A 14,481-nucleotide genomic window follows, 5' to 3' on the forward strand; every position below is an offset into this window, starting at 1 on the left:
TAATTAAAGTAATAGAAAAAATATGAACTCTGGCAAATCAAATTTTAAAAAAGAAAAAGAACAACCCAGTAGAAAAATAAGCAAAGTTATGAGAAAGCAAAAGTTACAAATAAAACTGAATAGCTAGTAAATATATGAAAATATCTTTAATCTCACTAATATTCAGGAAAACAGAAATTAGTACAGTGAGGTACAATTTCACACTCATCTGAATGGATAAAATAGAAGAGACTTCAAATACTAGAGAAGAAGTGAAAAACAGGAAGTCTTGCAAAATGCTGGTAAGAGTTTACATTGGCGGAATCACTCTAGAGCCATGAGGCAAACTCTGATTTGGATGAAAATGTACGTGTCCTCTATCTGTGCAATCCCACTTCTGTGTATGTACCCTGAAGAAACTCCCACACCAGGAGAATCGCTGAAAAAAGATCTGGACAATATAATAGCATCAATGTGAAAATTTTTAAAGACATATGATAAAGGCATAAACCATGCCTGTGATAAAGGATATGTAAAAGAACCAGTGAACAAAATAGAGTAACAACTTTGTAAGAAACATGGAAAAAATTACAAAATTCCAAATCGTGATTGCATCTGGAGGAAAAAAAAATGGGAAAACAGAACCAGGGATTAGAACAAAGTGGATATAAAACTTAGTAAATAAATATGACACACACACATGCATACATGTATATTTAATATATAATAAGTTAACATTAAGAGCTAAACCAAATCACCAAAACCCAAACTGTTCACATCTAGCTAAAAACCAAACCAAACAAAAATGCCCTGGAGCATGGGCATCTTTAAACTATGTCACATGTGTCAGCAAGTCCTGTCTATTGTGGGTTATCTTGGGGCTTCGATCTCCTAAATATTGAAACTGTAGCCAGAATAGCTAACCTTTTCAAGCAATTATAATATTCTCCACTAAGCCAAAGAAAGGAGTTATTCTGCAGGCTGATAGAATCTGAGGGAAAAATGTAATCGTGCCCACATTAAAAGGCTTAGCCCTCTTCTAATAGATGATCTTATTCTTAGGTTATTGTCTGTGTAGCTCTTATTCAGAAACCATAGCTTGGAGTAAAATTCAAGCGTTAACATTCTTATAACTCCTTTCTCATTTCACAGTCCCGCCTTGTTCTTTTTCACTAATGGGTTGATAATAGATAATCAGGTAGTTAATTATCCTACGCATGTAATTTATACCTCTACTCTATCATTTTTATTTATTGTTTGAATTATTTTATTAAAATTGCATTCCATCACAATTATTTTATGTGTTCACCACTTTCAAAATTTTTTAGACTTTTGATTCACTGTCCTACTGTCCAATGGAGGGAACATTCAGAGCTCACTAAATAAATACTGATTAGAACTTCTTTGATCTCTTCTGGTCTCTGTTTGTATTACATTATAAATATAAAATAGTAAACTACTTGAGAACGGGGACATTATGTTCCATGTACCCTCCTTATACTACTTGCCATCATACATATAGCAATTGCTTCATATTATTTGAATGGTTGTTTAGGTAGAAGGATAATACTTTTGTTTGTTTTCTTTACCAAAGCAAAGCTGTATTTCTGTTAATCTTCAGAGGGTACCTGTGCTTGAAAGCTAGTATTTCTTTGCAGATGACCTGTTTGTGCTCCTAGAATTAATAAACCTATTGATAGAAAACCTATATTTTCTAGATTTGCAAGATCAGATCACTGCAGTTAGCAATAAGTGTTAGAATAAGCTGTATAAAAACCAATTCAGTTAAATTTTCTGTCTTAGAAAAAGTCTCAATCTTTAATCAAGACAGAGAACTTGAAAATTTCTCTTCTATCACACACCAAAAAACTTACACAGTGTTTACTGTGCATCCACAATTAAGTGACAATTAGAGATCAGCTTAAGAAAATGGAAATCATAATTATGAAAGGTAAGAGAATATGCCATCCCAAAATATGCCACTTTGACATAAGAATTATTTTGAGCTGAGGGCAATTGAGCTATGAAAAAGCCTCTCTTCCCTCTTCCTATTTGTCTAAAAGCAGGACATAAATTGGTAAAGGTGTTCTGACTCCCCTCTCTGCCTAAATGACAGAGGTTAATCACCAGAGATGTGCCTAGACCCTTATTAGCACAGAGATGGCACTAGCGGAATCTACAAAACAGATTACTAACCAGCCCTTATCTTTCATTAGTTCCCCCATATATTAACCTTCCCACAATTTGTTGCCCTAGAAACTCAAAGTCCTTTTCCTTTGTCTGGTCACTTGTCTAAAAAATTTATTGTTCTTTTGTTAAACTATGCAAGTTCAAATTCTAACCACTCCTTTGAGTTACTTATCAACTGAATACTCCCATGCACGGTGTACAGATGGATATGTAAAAAAACTTCTGTTTTTCTCGTTAATCTGTCTCATGTCAGTCTAATTTATAGGGCTCTAAACAATGAACCTAAGATGAGTGGAGGAAAAAATAACAATAGCAAAAGCAAAAGTTAAATATCAATTGTAGTGCTTAGACAAACTTTGTAAGACGTACAAATGTGTTTTATAGTATTACATGCTGTATTCATAGCATCTTTACAGGCAAGAATTTCATGTTGAAAAATAAGCCAAAATTCTCACCAGGAGAATTTTTTAAAGGGAGCAACTGTTGTGTGCAAACACTAGTCTCCTGGGCACTGTCAAACAATACCTTCCCCGAGTGTCAGCTGCTAATTGTTAAACTCTCTGGTGAATAGTAAAACAACTGTGTCTTGAATCTGCAAAAACATTATCATCTAATGAGTGAAGAAAATGTAATTGCACAATAATAAAAAGGAAAAGGGGCCAGTGTGTGGTTAAGTGTGCCAGTAGTACAAATGGGCCTGTGTGTGTGTGTGTATGTGTGTGTGTATTTTACAAAGCAGAGAAAAGCAGATTTTTAAGTTATTGGTAAACTTGACATGAAAATATTAAAACGAAATAGTTCCAAAACATTTTCTTTCTCTTCAGCCAGTCTATAAACTGTCTCAGAAAGCATATGCAACTTGAGAAAAAAAATAAAAGTAATGATCGTGTCTTTAAATCCTATTTAAGCTAAAAGGCAGGATGAAAATAAAATTATTTAAGCTAAAGCTCTTTCTATTTGGTCCTATGGTATGTGTTAGGTATAGATAAATAACATCAAATTTTACAGGAAATTTAGAGAGATTCTCAAATAAACTGTATATTTATTGAAATTGGAATACTAAGGATAAAATTGATCCAGTTTACACATCAGGAAACACTCCATATGGTTCAGCAGTCGCACAAAATCTGAAAGGTTTCCCAAATTCACTCTGATATTTTCCACTTTTCTCGGCATGTTCCTTTTGCCCAGTTTCTAAATTCCTAATCAACTCTCACAGTCTTCTCTGAGGACACACACAGTGTTTTCTTCCTTTGCATACTGAATGTCTCTTTTGGCCCTCCTCAAATGGCCGTTTGGTTTATGGTGATTCTGGAGATATCTCTTTCCCTGTATTAGAATGTGCATAGGTTTGTTTTCACACTACTATAAAGACATACCATACTTGAGACTGGGTAATTTATAAAGGAAAGAGGTTTAATTGACTCAGAGTTCTGCATGTCTGGGGAGGCCTCAGGAAACTTAGAATCATGGTGGAAGGGAAAGCAAGCATGTCTTACATTGTGGCAGGCAAGAGAGACAGAGAGCGTGTGTGAAGTGAAGAGGGAAGAGTCCCTTATAAAACCATCAGATCTTATGAGAACTCACTATCACAAGAACAGCATGGGAGAAACTACCCCCATGATCAAATTGCCTCCCACCGGGTCTCTTCCTCAACACCCAGGGATTACAATTCAAGATGGGATTTAGGTGGGGAGACAAAGCCTAACCATATCATTCTAATCCTGGCCCCTCACAAATTTCATGTCCTCACATTTGAAAACCAATCATACCTTCCCAACAGTCCCTCAAAGTCTTAACTAATTTCAACACGAAGTCAAAAGTCCAAGTCCCTTCACCTTAAATAAGGGAAGTCCCTTCTGCCCAGGAGACTGTAAAATCAAAAGCAAGTTATTACTTCCAAGATACAGTGGGGGTACAGGCATTGGATAAATGCTTCCATTCCAAATGGGAGAAATTGGCCAAAATGAAGAGGTTACAGGCCTCATGCAAGTCCAAAATCCAGCAGGGCAGTCAAATCTTAAAGCTCCCAAAAGATCTCCTTTGACTCCATGTTTCACATCCAGACCACACTGATATAAGAGGTGCTCTCTCATGGCCTTGGGCAGCTCCACCCCTGTGACTTTGCAGGGTACAGCTTCCCCTGCCCCAGCTGCTTTCATAGGCTGGCTTTGAGTGTCTGCAGCTTTTCCAGGCACATAGTACAAGCTGTCAGTGGATCTACTGTTCTGGGGTCTGGTGGCCCTTTTCTCACAGCTCCACTAGGCAGTGCTCCAGTGGGGACTCGTGGGGGGGCTCCAACCCCACATTTCCCCTTTGCACTGCCCTAGCAGAGATTCTCCACAAGGGCTTCACCCCTGAAACAGACTTCTGCCTGGACATCCAGGCATTTTCACACCTCCTCTGAAATCTAAGCAGAAATTCCCAAACCTCAATTCTTGACTTCTGTGCACCTGCAGGGTCAACACCATGTGGAAGTCACCAAGGCTCAGGGATAGGACCTCTGAAGCAATGGCCTTAGTTGTATGTTGGCCCCTTTTAACTACTGCTGGGATGCAGGGCACCTAGTCCCAAGGCTGCATAGAGCAGCAAAGGGGCCCTGGACCAGGCCCACAAAACCATTTTTCCTTCCTAGGCCTTGGGTCTGTGACAGCAGTGGTTGCTATGGAGGTCTCTGATACGCCATGGAGACATTTTCCCCATTGTCTTGGTGATTAACATTTGGCTCCTTGTTACTTATGCAACTTTCTGCAACTATCTTAAATTCCTCCTCAGAAAGTGGACTTTATTTTTCTACTGTATGGTCATGCTGTAAATTTTCTAAACCTTTATGCTCTGCTTTCCTTTTAAACATTAGTTCCAATTTCAGATCATATCTCTCAAGTTGAAAGTTCCACAGATCTCTAGAACAGGGATAAAATGTCACCAGTCTCTTTGCTAAGCATAACAAGAGTGCCTTTGTTTCATTTCCCAAGGAGTTCCTCATCGCCATCTGAGATCACTTCAGCCTGGACTTCGTTGTCCACATCATTATCAGCATTTTGGTCAAAGCCATTCAACAAGTCTCTAGGAAGCGCCGCACTTCCCCACATCTTCCTGTCTTCTTCTGAGCCCTTCAAACTGTTCCAGCCTCTGCCTGTTACCCAGTTCCAAAATCGCCTCTACATTTTTGGGTATCTTTATGGCAGTACTCTAACCTCTGATATATTAAATTACTGTATTAGTCCTTTTTCACACTGCTATAAACACATACCCACGACTAGGTAACTTATAAAGAAAATAGGTTTAATTCACTCACAGTTCTAAATGGATGGGGAGACCTCAGGAAACTTACAATCATGGTGGAAGAGGAAGCAGGCACATCTTATATAGTGGCAGGTAAGAGAGAAGTGCAAGCAGGGGAAGTGCCGGATGTTTGTAAAACCATCAGATGTTGTGAGAACTCACTCACTATCATAAGAACAGCATGGAGGAAACCACCCCCATGATCCAATCACCTCCCACCAGGTCTCTTCCTCAACACCTGGGGATTACAATTCAGTATGAGATTTGAGTGGGGACACAAAGCCTAACCATATCAGAATGTAAACACTTTGTGCACAGGGATTACACTTTACTATGGGCAAGAGCCACCTGGAAATTGGCACCATTTGTCTGAAAACAAATCTTCATTATTTTGTACTGATGAATAAGAGGCCAGATTCCAGCCAGGCACAGTGGGTCACGCCTGTAATTCCAGCACTTTGGGAGGTTGAAGTGGGAGGATCATGAGGTCAGAAGATGGAGACCAGCTTGGCCAAAATGGTGAAACCCCATCTCTACTAAAATACAAAAAATCAGCCAGGCATGGTAGCACAAGCCTGTAGTCCCAGCTACTCAGGGGGCTGAAGCAAGGGAACTGCTTGAACCCGGGAAGCAGAGGTTGCAGTGAGCTGAGATTGTACCACTGCACTCCAGCACTCCAGCCTGGTGACAGATCAAGACTCTATCTCAAAAAAAAAAAAAAAAAAATTAGGCCAGATTCCATAACATATATTCTGAAATGTGAATTCTCTATTAAGTATTGGTTATGCAAAAGACGTTATCTATCCAACTCTCAACCCTGCATGGGTAAACAACCCTGTTCACTCTTCTTTCATCTCCCTGACTCCTACAATGCCTTCAAACTTTACCTCAATTTGTAGCCTCTGGGAAAGCAAGAAGCCTAGTTTCTACAGCACCTAGCACAATGTCACATATAGTTGGCATGAGTATTAATAAGGACATAACAAGAATAATGTATTTTTGTTTCACTTAGAGAAAGTTGTAGTCATGGTCACTTAAAGAGTTCTAAATTGTTCAGCTGAAAATGGAAAGATGTTATTAAAGACTTTTAATTGGTGATGCTGAGAAAATAATACCTTTTAGTCTTCAGGGGACATTAATTTTCAAGATGCATTTTAATTATATTAGTAAACATGTATGTACTCAGGACATAAAAGTCACAATTGACAATGGTTATTTTCTGAAGGTGGAATAGGTACAGAATGTCTTTCTGAGGATAGGTGGATGGGTTGTCAAGAATGTGCGGTCTTCCCATGGTCTCTCTTAAACGTCCTTTTCTTAGGCCACTGAAGCCTTTTTTAAAGACTGAGTTCTGCTACGATGGTTACTTGTACATTTCACCTCCCTGTTGTCAGTACTGAGAAGAGGTGAAAAAGAAAATGAGACTCAGAAGGTCAAAAGTGCTAAAAATGTACTCATCAGATTGCCTAGACCCCAATTTCCATATTCACTCTTTCCATGTATCCCACACTCTCCTCAACACTGTGAAAGCAGCATCCTATGTATAGACTGTACTTCAGTGGTGTGACCAAAACTGGTAGGCAGCAAAGACTGTCACTAGGGTGACCCAGCCTCAAACACAGTGACAGCCTGGGCCTCTTCCCATGAGAATAAAATCCCCTCCCATAGAGGCCGAACAATGCCAAGCAGCAGCTCCACAAGAAGCTGTTGTTCTCTTTAGGTAAATTGTTTTCACCTGAACCCTGGATTTTTTCAGACACTTAAGACTCACAGGTCTTCCTCCATATGGAAGGTATATACTCTTAATTCTCTTGATAAACTGAGAAAGGCCTGATAACTTAAAAATAAGTACAAACAGTTCTTGGAATGCTAAGGTAATAATAAGGGTACCTATTACACGTACTTAAGGTGAAAACCTGGAAACAAACTAAGTGTTAAATTATAGTACAACTCCACAAGAGGAAGTAGATGACCATTCAAAGTCATGTTCTCACAGAACATATAATAACAAGGGGAAATGGTCATCATTCAATGTTAAGTGAAAAGAGAGGGATACATAACCACATCACTACAAATGCTATATTAGTATGCTACAAACGTCATAAAGTATGTTTTAATGTGTATAGAAAACAAAAGCCAGGAAGAAAACACACCAAAATGTTAGCAATAGTAATCTTAGTAGAATTTCTGGTGATTTATAATTCTTTCTTAAATTTTCTATTTTTAAAGTTTTTATAATGAATACAGGTCAACTTTTAAATCACAAAATAAAAATAATCATTGGTTTTTAAAATAATAAATTTGAATATTTTTATAAAAATATAATTATGGAGAAAAGTGGCAAGTACCACTACACCACATTGCAGGGAAGTGGTCGAGGGACTGGGCTCTGGAATGACTATACAGTCTCATGACCTTAGGTTAACTTCTCTGAGCTGTGTATCCTTGCCAATTGAATACAGATACTGTATTTCATCAAACTAAGATTCTATGGATTGTGAGAGATATATGTATACCATCCTTTTATGTACAAGTAAGAGTTTTTAAAACTATTGCCAATACTCCATCTTAAGGCAAATTCTTAAGGCAAATGTTTTTCATAGATATGAAAAAAAAAATGCGTCAGAGCTTCAAAGAACTATGGTAATATTTGTACTTACTTCATAAAGTTTTGTGAGAATTAAATAAAACAATCTATGTAAAGGTCTCAGAAGAGCATATGACACTTAATAAACACTTAACGAATGTGAGCCATTATTGCAGACTCACTTAGGATGGCTAGCAAAGACCCTGAGGGTGAAATTTGAGAGGTCTGAGGGTGGCTATCTTGAAAACCTGAAGCCAGAGTCTGCTACCCTTTCTGGCTAGGAATGAGAGCCACAAGGAGAAAATACAGCCATTGTTTTAGAAAGCAACATTACATAGGATTCTTGGACATGACATTCTTAAATAAATGGGTAAGAAGTTAAATGTTTAAGGTTGAGAAAAAAAAGAGGAAGTGGAAGAAAGTTTGAGGTTGGCTTAAGTATTAACAATCGTCAAATTATCTCTGTATCCCTAATATTTATTGAGTAACCACAGGACACAGAGAGCCCTGTAGTTGCATGGGTGAAGTAGAAATAAAGCTTCAAAGAAAAAAAGCACATTTGCAGCTTTTTTCTTAGAACATTCCAAACAAGTAAACAAAATAAAGACATACATATAGGAAAATATGCAATTTATGTGCCTATAATAGTTTGCATAAATGTCAATAGAACAATCAATAGAGTAAAGACAAGTACAAAAATGAAGGTGTGCTAAAATTATTTTATTAAATTATTAATTGATTTATTAAATTGTTAAATTATATCACTTTTTTTGAGCTGCAGTAAGACTCCAGGAAGTTAAGCACTTTTTGAAAAAGACCTATTATGACTAAATGTAAAATATTCATCATTATCTTGGCTTAAGAGCAAAACTAGTGAAAGAGTTACTAAAAGCATTAAAAAGCAACACGTTTCATCATATTGCTCACTTAAGGGTTAAATCTATTGTGTTTTTAATTACTCACGTATAAAGTTTCTACCAAATATTTACCATGTGGGTTTTTAAGTTCAATGAATATAAAAGCGCTGGCACAGGCTTCAGCTAGGAAATGAGGTAAAAATGTTGACCAAGTGGGAGAAATCTGGCAAAACAAGTCAATCAGAACCCTGACCATTGAGCCTTTTCAGGTTTTGTATAGAACAAATCTTGTACAGAAATAAGATGTGACCTGGAAATGGTCCCAAAAATTGAAATACTCTCCAGTGCCAGGAACCACATCACGTCAAACAAAGGGGAAAAGGAACTGTTAGCAGAAAGACATTTCTTCAGTTTGTTATGTGCCCTTAAGAGACAAATTAGTATTAGAATGTAGAGCAACAGCCATAGTGGGGTCTGAAATACACCTTTAGCTTATGGTGAATTTTGAGGCTCAAGAGAACAAAGCACATTATTTTGGGGTATATTATAACCTGGAAGGGCTGAGCGCTTCAAATCTGTCCTCTAAGTTGCCAAAGTGCATAACTTTCTCTCAGGGGAAAGATTCGTCGATGTGCATCAGATGGGGTTGAAGGGAATGACTGATGTTCAACATTTTCTGTGGGTGTTGATTTGCAAACAAGGAGTGATTTTCTAATCACAGATTGGTATCTGTGTTTGCCAATTTTTTTTTAAATCTTGGTTTTCATTTTAGAACAAAATATTTCAAGTTTTCATAAAATGGTAGATTTCTTTGAATACTAGAATGAAAGAAGCTTCATTCGTCTCCTAGTCTGCATTACTCCATGTAACCCCTTTGGAGCAAGAAAGGCATGTTGAAGTCCTGCAGTGGGGAGGCCCTGTGGTCCATACTGAGCTGCTTCTTAACATATACTCACTCTTGACTACACTGTCTTAGAACAAAAGGAGTTGTCCAACCTGTATATGGGTGGCTCCCATGGTCATGAGCCTTGACCCAAGCCTTGGGTCACCAGCCCAACGAGTGATCAGTAAGCATGCCTTGGTATGGGGGCAGTTTTAATCTTTGGACCAGAGGGAATAGCTCTTATTTCTACAGGTACCAGGCGGGTTGTGTAAATGAGCTCAGGGAAGCTGCAGTGAAAAATCCATTGAGCAAGTGCAATGATGAATGTTGACTATTGCTTGGCCTCAATGAGGACAGAAAAGGGAGTGACAGAGGCTGTGATGACCCAGAGAAGACAGGCTCTGTTTTAAAGGGGGAGCCACCACTCAGCTCCCATTGCTTTTTGTGAGGAAAATGGGCCCAGGTGCCAGCTCTTCTGAATTTTCTAGCAGGGCTGGCTTCCAGGGCATGCATCCCCTGCAGTGCCCCAAGGCCAGCGCTCAGAAAGACCCACACCTGGTTTAATGCTCTGCTGTCCCCATCTTGAAATTCTTTATTATTATTATTATTATTATTAATTTTTCTAGAGACAGGTCTCACTTTGTGGCTTAGCTTGGAGTGCAGTGGTAATATCATAGCTCACTGCTAACTCAACTTCCTGTTTTCAAGGGATCCTTTTAGGAGCCTCAGCCTCCAAGTAGTGGGGATGACAGGTGTGAATCACCATGCCCAGCTAATTTTTTAATTGTTTGTAAAGATGTGGTTTTGCCATCTTCCCCAGGCTGATCTTGAAATCCTGGACTCAAGCAATCCTCCCACCTTGGCCTTCCAAAGTGCTGGGATTATAGGCCTGAGCTACTGCGCCTGGTTGAAATTCTTAGTAATTTTTGAACAAAAGGTACCTGGGCTTTTTGTTTTGCACTGGATTTCAAAAACAATGTAGCCTGTGCTACTTTCAAGAGCAGTTATACATGTGTAGTTTTCTACAAAATATGCCAGTTTTTAAATATTGGCAACTAATTGAAATTTTGAAATATAATGAATGCTACACATCTGCAAGGTAACTGGTCTAGAGGTGGCCAACATGTTCACCACCCCTCTAGATTGCCTCAGCGATTATACTAAAATCTTAGAACTTGGAGCTATGATGTCTTAGATGCAACTGGCTAATCCCCTAATTCTCTGGGTGAGGAAACAATCAAAAGAAATAAAAATGGAAATAGAGACTGTCACTTACAACTTCCACAATACAGGGCCCATTGGGAGCAGCTTTCCTGGACACACTGCCTATGGCAAAAAGTGCAAGGAATTGGAGTTTCATGGCATCTGTGATAGTGTACACTTTCTGCTTCATCACCTTAATTTCCTGGGCTGTATTTCAGTCAAGAAAGTTTTTTTTTTTTTTTAACCTCTTACTGACTTCATTTTTTTTTTTGCCAGGGATTTAAGCCTTTGTTGATTCTATTATCATTTACACAGTAATTATCCAAGAATAACTCTTATTTTATTTATTTATTTATTTATTTTTTGAGACAGAATCTTGCTCAGTCACCCAGGCTGGAGTGCAGTGGTGTGATCTCGGCTCACTACAACCTCCACCTCCCGGGTTCAAGCACTTCTCATGCTTCAGCCTCCCGAATAGCTGGGACTACAGGCATGCACCACCATGTTTGTCTAATTTTTGTATTTTTAGTAAAGACGGGATTTCCTCATATTGGCCAGGCTGGTCTCAAACTCCTGACCTCAGGTGATCTGCCTGTCTGGGCCTCCCAAAGTTCTAGAATTACAGGCGTGAGCCACCTCACCCAGCCCCAAGAATAACTCTTGACTTAGCCAGAAGCAAGAAATACATTACCAGATCCTACCCAAGGTCTGCAGGTTTTCGTGTGGGTGATTTCTTTCTTTTCCCCTTCCTTCATGCCATCAGCTTTGATAACATTCTAGGTGATGTAAGAAGGGAAAAAAGTAGCTTAAACAAATGTAAAACCATATTCTAGTTTAACTGTTTTAATCTTTATATTAGCACATTAGAAAGATGTGCATTCCTGGGTTACCAGACATTATATGGACTGGCTATTTTTATAGATTTTAATTTGTGTTGAACCCATCCCTAAAAAAATGTAAAATAAACAACATCATCCCTTTTCAAGAGTCTCCCAGTGTATATTTCTTTGCCTTTATGCCCCCATTTTTGTGTCTTTCTCCTTGCCCTGTTCCATGGCATCTCATAAGAAAGGAAAAATCTTGTGAGCCATCAGTAACTGAATATGTGCTTTGACAGATCCTGCAGCAGGCAATGAATACATTTCTGATAGGGAAAATTTATACTTGAAGCTGTGCTAGCTTAATCATTTCATCCCTGTTTGCCTCAAAGTCTAATTTTCAAAGTAGATTAAACTTGTTAATGAGGCAACAGGATTTAGAGACAATTTAGTTGAAAGATATTGTGATGGGTAAGACAGGTGATTGCAGAAATGGATTTGACAAAGACTACAAAGCCAACCGTCACAATAATAGAGCTGAGTAGAATAGAGCCCGAGTTCAGACAGATTCAGGGTTTGGTTTAACTTAAGCCATTTTTCTTTGGATTGCTCACCTCTCCCTTGTGAGGGTGTCTGCTCCTGCCCAGGTCACTCTGAGCAACCCGGTGAATCTTTCTCATCCAGCACTAGGCTGGATTTCCCTCTAGCAGAGACAAAGGGTGAGGAGACAGGGCTGTGTGGCGGATGAGTGAGATGTTTTGGGGACGCAGCAGGATGCGGATGGTGTGGCTGCTCTTTGTGCATTCACAGCGGCAGCCTGCTGGGCAGCCCAGCTAACAGTGCCCTGTCTTTGCTCTTTTGTTGTTTCGTACCATGTGGTGCCAGCAATATTCTGGCATCTGACACCGTCAGCAGGTGTCCCTAAAATACCAAGAAACCCTGGGAGGACAAGAGGAGGAAATAATGTCTGAAGCCACACAGGGCCTTGTGCCACCATTTCACTGGAATTGACTTTTGTTATTTGTTTATTGTTTTTTAAATCAAAGGGTGCCACCCTTCTCTTTGTGGTTCTTTGAAGATAGCAAGATTGCACTCTTAGTCTCTGTTCTTAAGAAGGGTCATGTGTGGAAGAACAAATAACCCTGAGGTACTAAAGGGAGCTGGATGGACTTGAAAAAGCAGCATTTGGAATAAAACAAGTGAATACCACCATCTAAACAAAGCAAGAAAGATGCGGTTTTTACTTAAGAAATGGCTGTTATTAGCCAAGAAGCCATGTGAAATGTTCTTGCCTTCATGACAGTCATGGAGACTGGAGCTGTCTGGAGGAGAGTCAGGGAGTGAGTGGGAGACTGCTAGTAGAAATAGTGAGAGTGGGCCACCCTTTCAAGACATGTGGCCATGAATGAGAGCACAGGGTGAGAGCTTGAGGGGCATGTGCAGTAAGAAGGTGGTTCTTTTGTTGACTTGTTTGTATGAAAGGGAAGTCTTAAGCGTATTTATAGCTGTGAATAATATTGAGGAGAAAGTTGAAGTAATAAGTGGAGGAAACCACAAGGGACAGACTTGACCGAGCTTAGGGAGGTGGCATTTGAGATCATTTTGCAAGCCCCTTAGTGAACAAATAAGACAAGTGAGGCTCAGAGGGGAAAAAAAACACACACACACACACACACATCACACACACAGTTTACTGATTTATCTGAAAAATGTGTCATCAAGCAAATCATTTCAGTGTATTTGCTGGTTTCCCATGTGAATTTTGTTATAAATGAAGATTCTATTGCTGAGCAAGACCTTGGGTTCAAATAGATGATAGGCAGGAACAACAGAATGCAATTTAAAAAAGAAAGATATAACTCTTACTTTAGCGTGAAAAAATTAAGCTGAGTCAAGAGCGACATGTATGTGCTATACATATGAACTGTACAAAGGGTTTTCATGTACCTCACTGTACTGAAGGAGTAAGATATCATTCCTGTGTATCATAAATTTGTCCTGAAATTAATATTGTAGATACTTTCAGTAGAATGTAACCTCTATAAAAGCCAGCACTTTGTCTTTCTTGCAGTGGTCTCCCCAGAATCTAGAATACAGCCTAGATAAGCAGCATTCAATAATAAAAGAATATTTGTTTGACCAGGTTTGGTGGCTCACGACTGTAATCCCAGCACTTTGGCAGGCCGAGGCAGGTGCATCACGAGGTCAGGAGTTCGAGACCAGCCTGGCCAACATGGTGAAACCCTATCTCTATTAAAAATACAAAAATTAGCTGGGGGTGGTGGTGGGTGCCTGTAGTCCCAGCTACTCAGGAGGCTGAGGCAGAGAATTGCTTGAACCTGGGAGGCAGAGGTTGCAGTGAGCCAAGATCGCACCACTGCACGCTAGCCTGGGCAACAGAGCAAGACTTGGTCTCAAAAATAAACAAACAAATAAATAAATAAATAAAATTGTTGAATGAATGAATATATGAAACAAGGCTGAATCTTCTCCTTGACCTCTTATAGGCATCTAAATGTTAAAACTGAACTTATTTTGCACCCATTTTCACCCCACACACCCTTTACACACACAAAAGAATGTTATCTTTCTTTATAGTGCCTATTTTATTTTACTTTTATTTTTATTTTGAGAAGGAGTTTCACTCTTGTCACCTAGGCTGGAATGCAATGGCACGAT

General features: G+C 39.0%; 1 protein-coding gene across 1 annotated transcript in view; it reads left to right on the forward strand.

Annotated features, from left to right (window-relative positions):
• The window catches only part of CCDC192 (coiled-coil domain containing 192), a 243,827-nt gene that overhangs the window by 130,381 nt on the left and 98,965 nt on the right, over window positions 1–14,481 (forward strand). The gene's annotated exons all lie outside the window — the stretch shown is intronic.

The sequence above is a fragment of the Papio anubis genome, chromosome 5, assembly GCF_008728515.1.
Source record: "Papio anubis isolate 15944 chromosome 5, Panubis1.0, whole genome shotgun sequence".
Taxonomy (NCBI): Eukaryota; Metazoa; Chordata; class Mammalia; order Primates; family Cercopithecidae; genus Papio; species Papio anubis.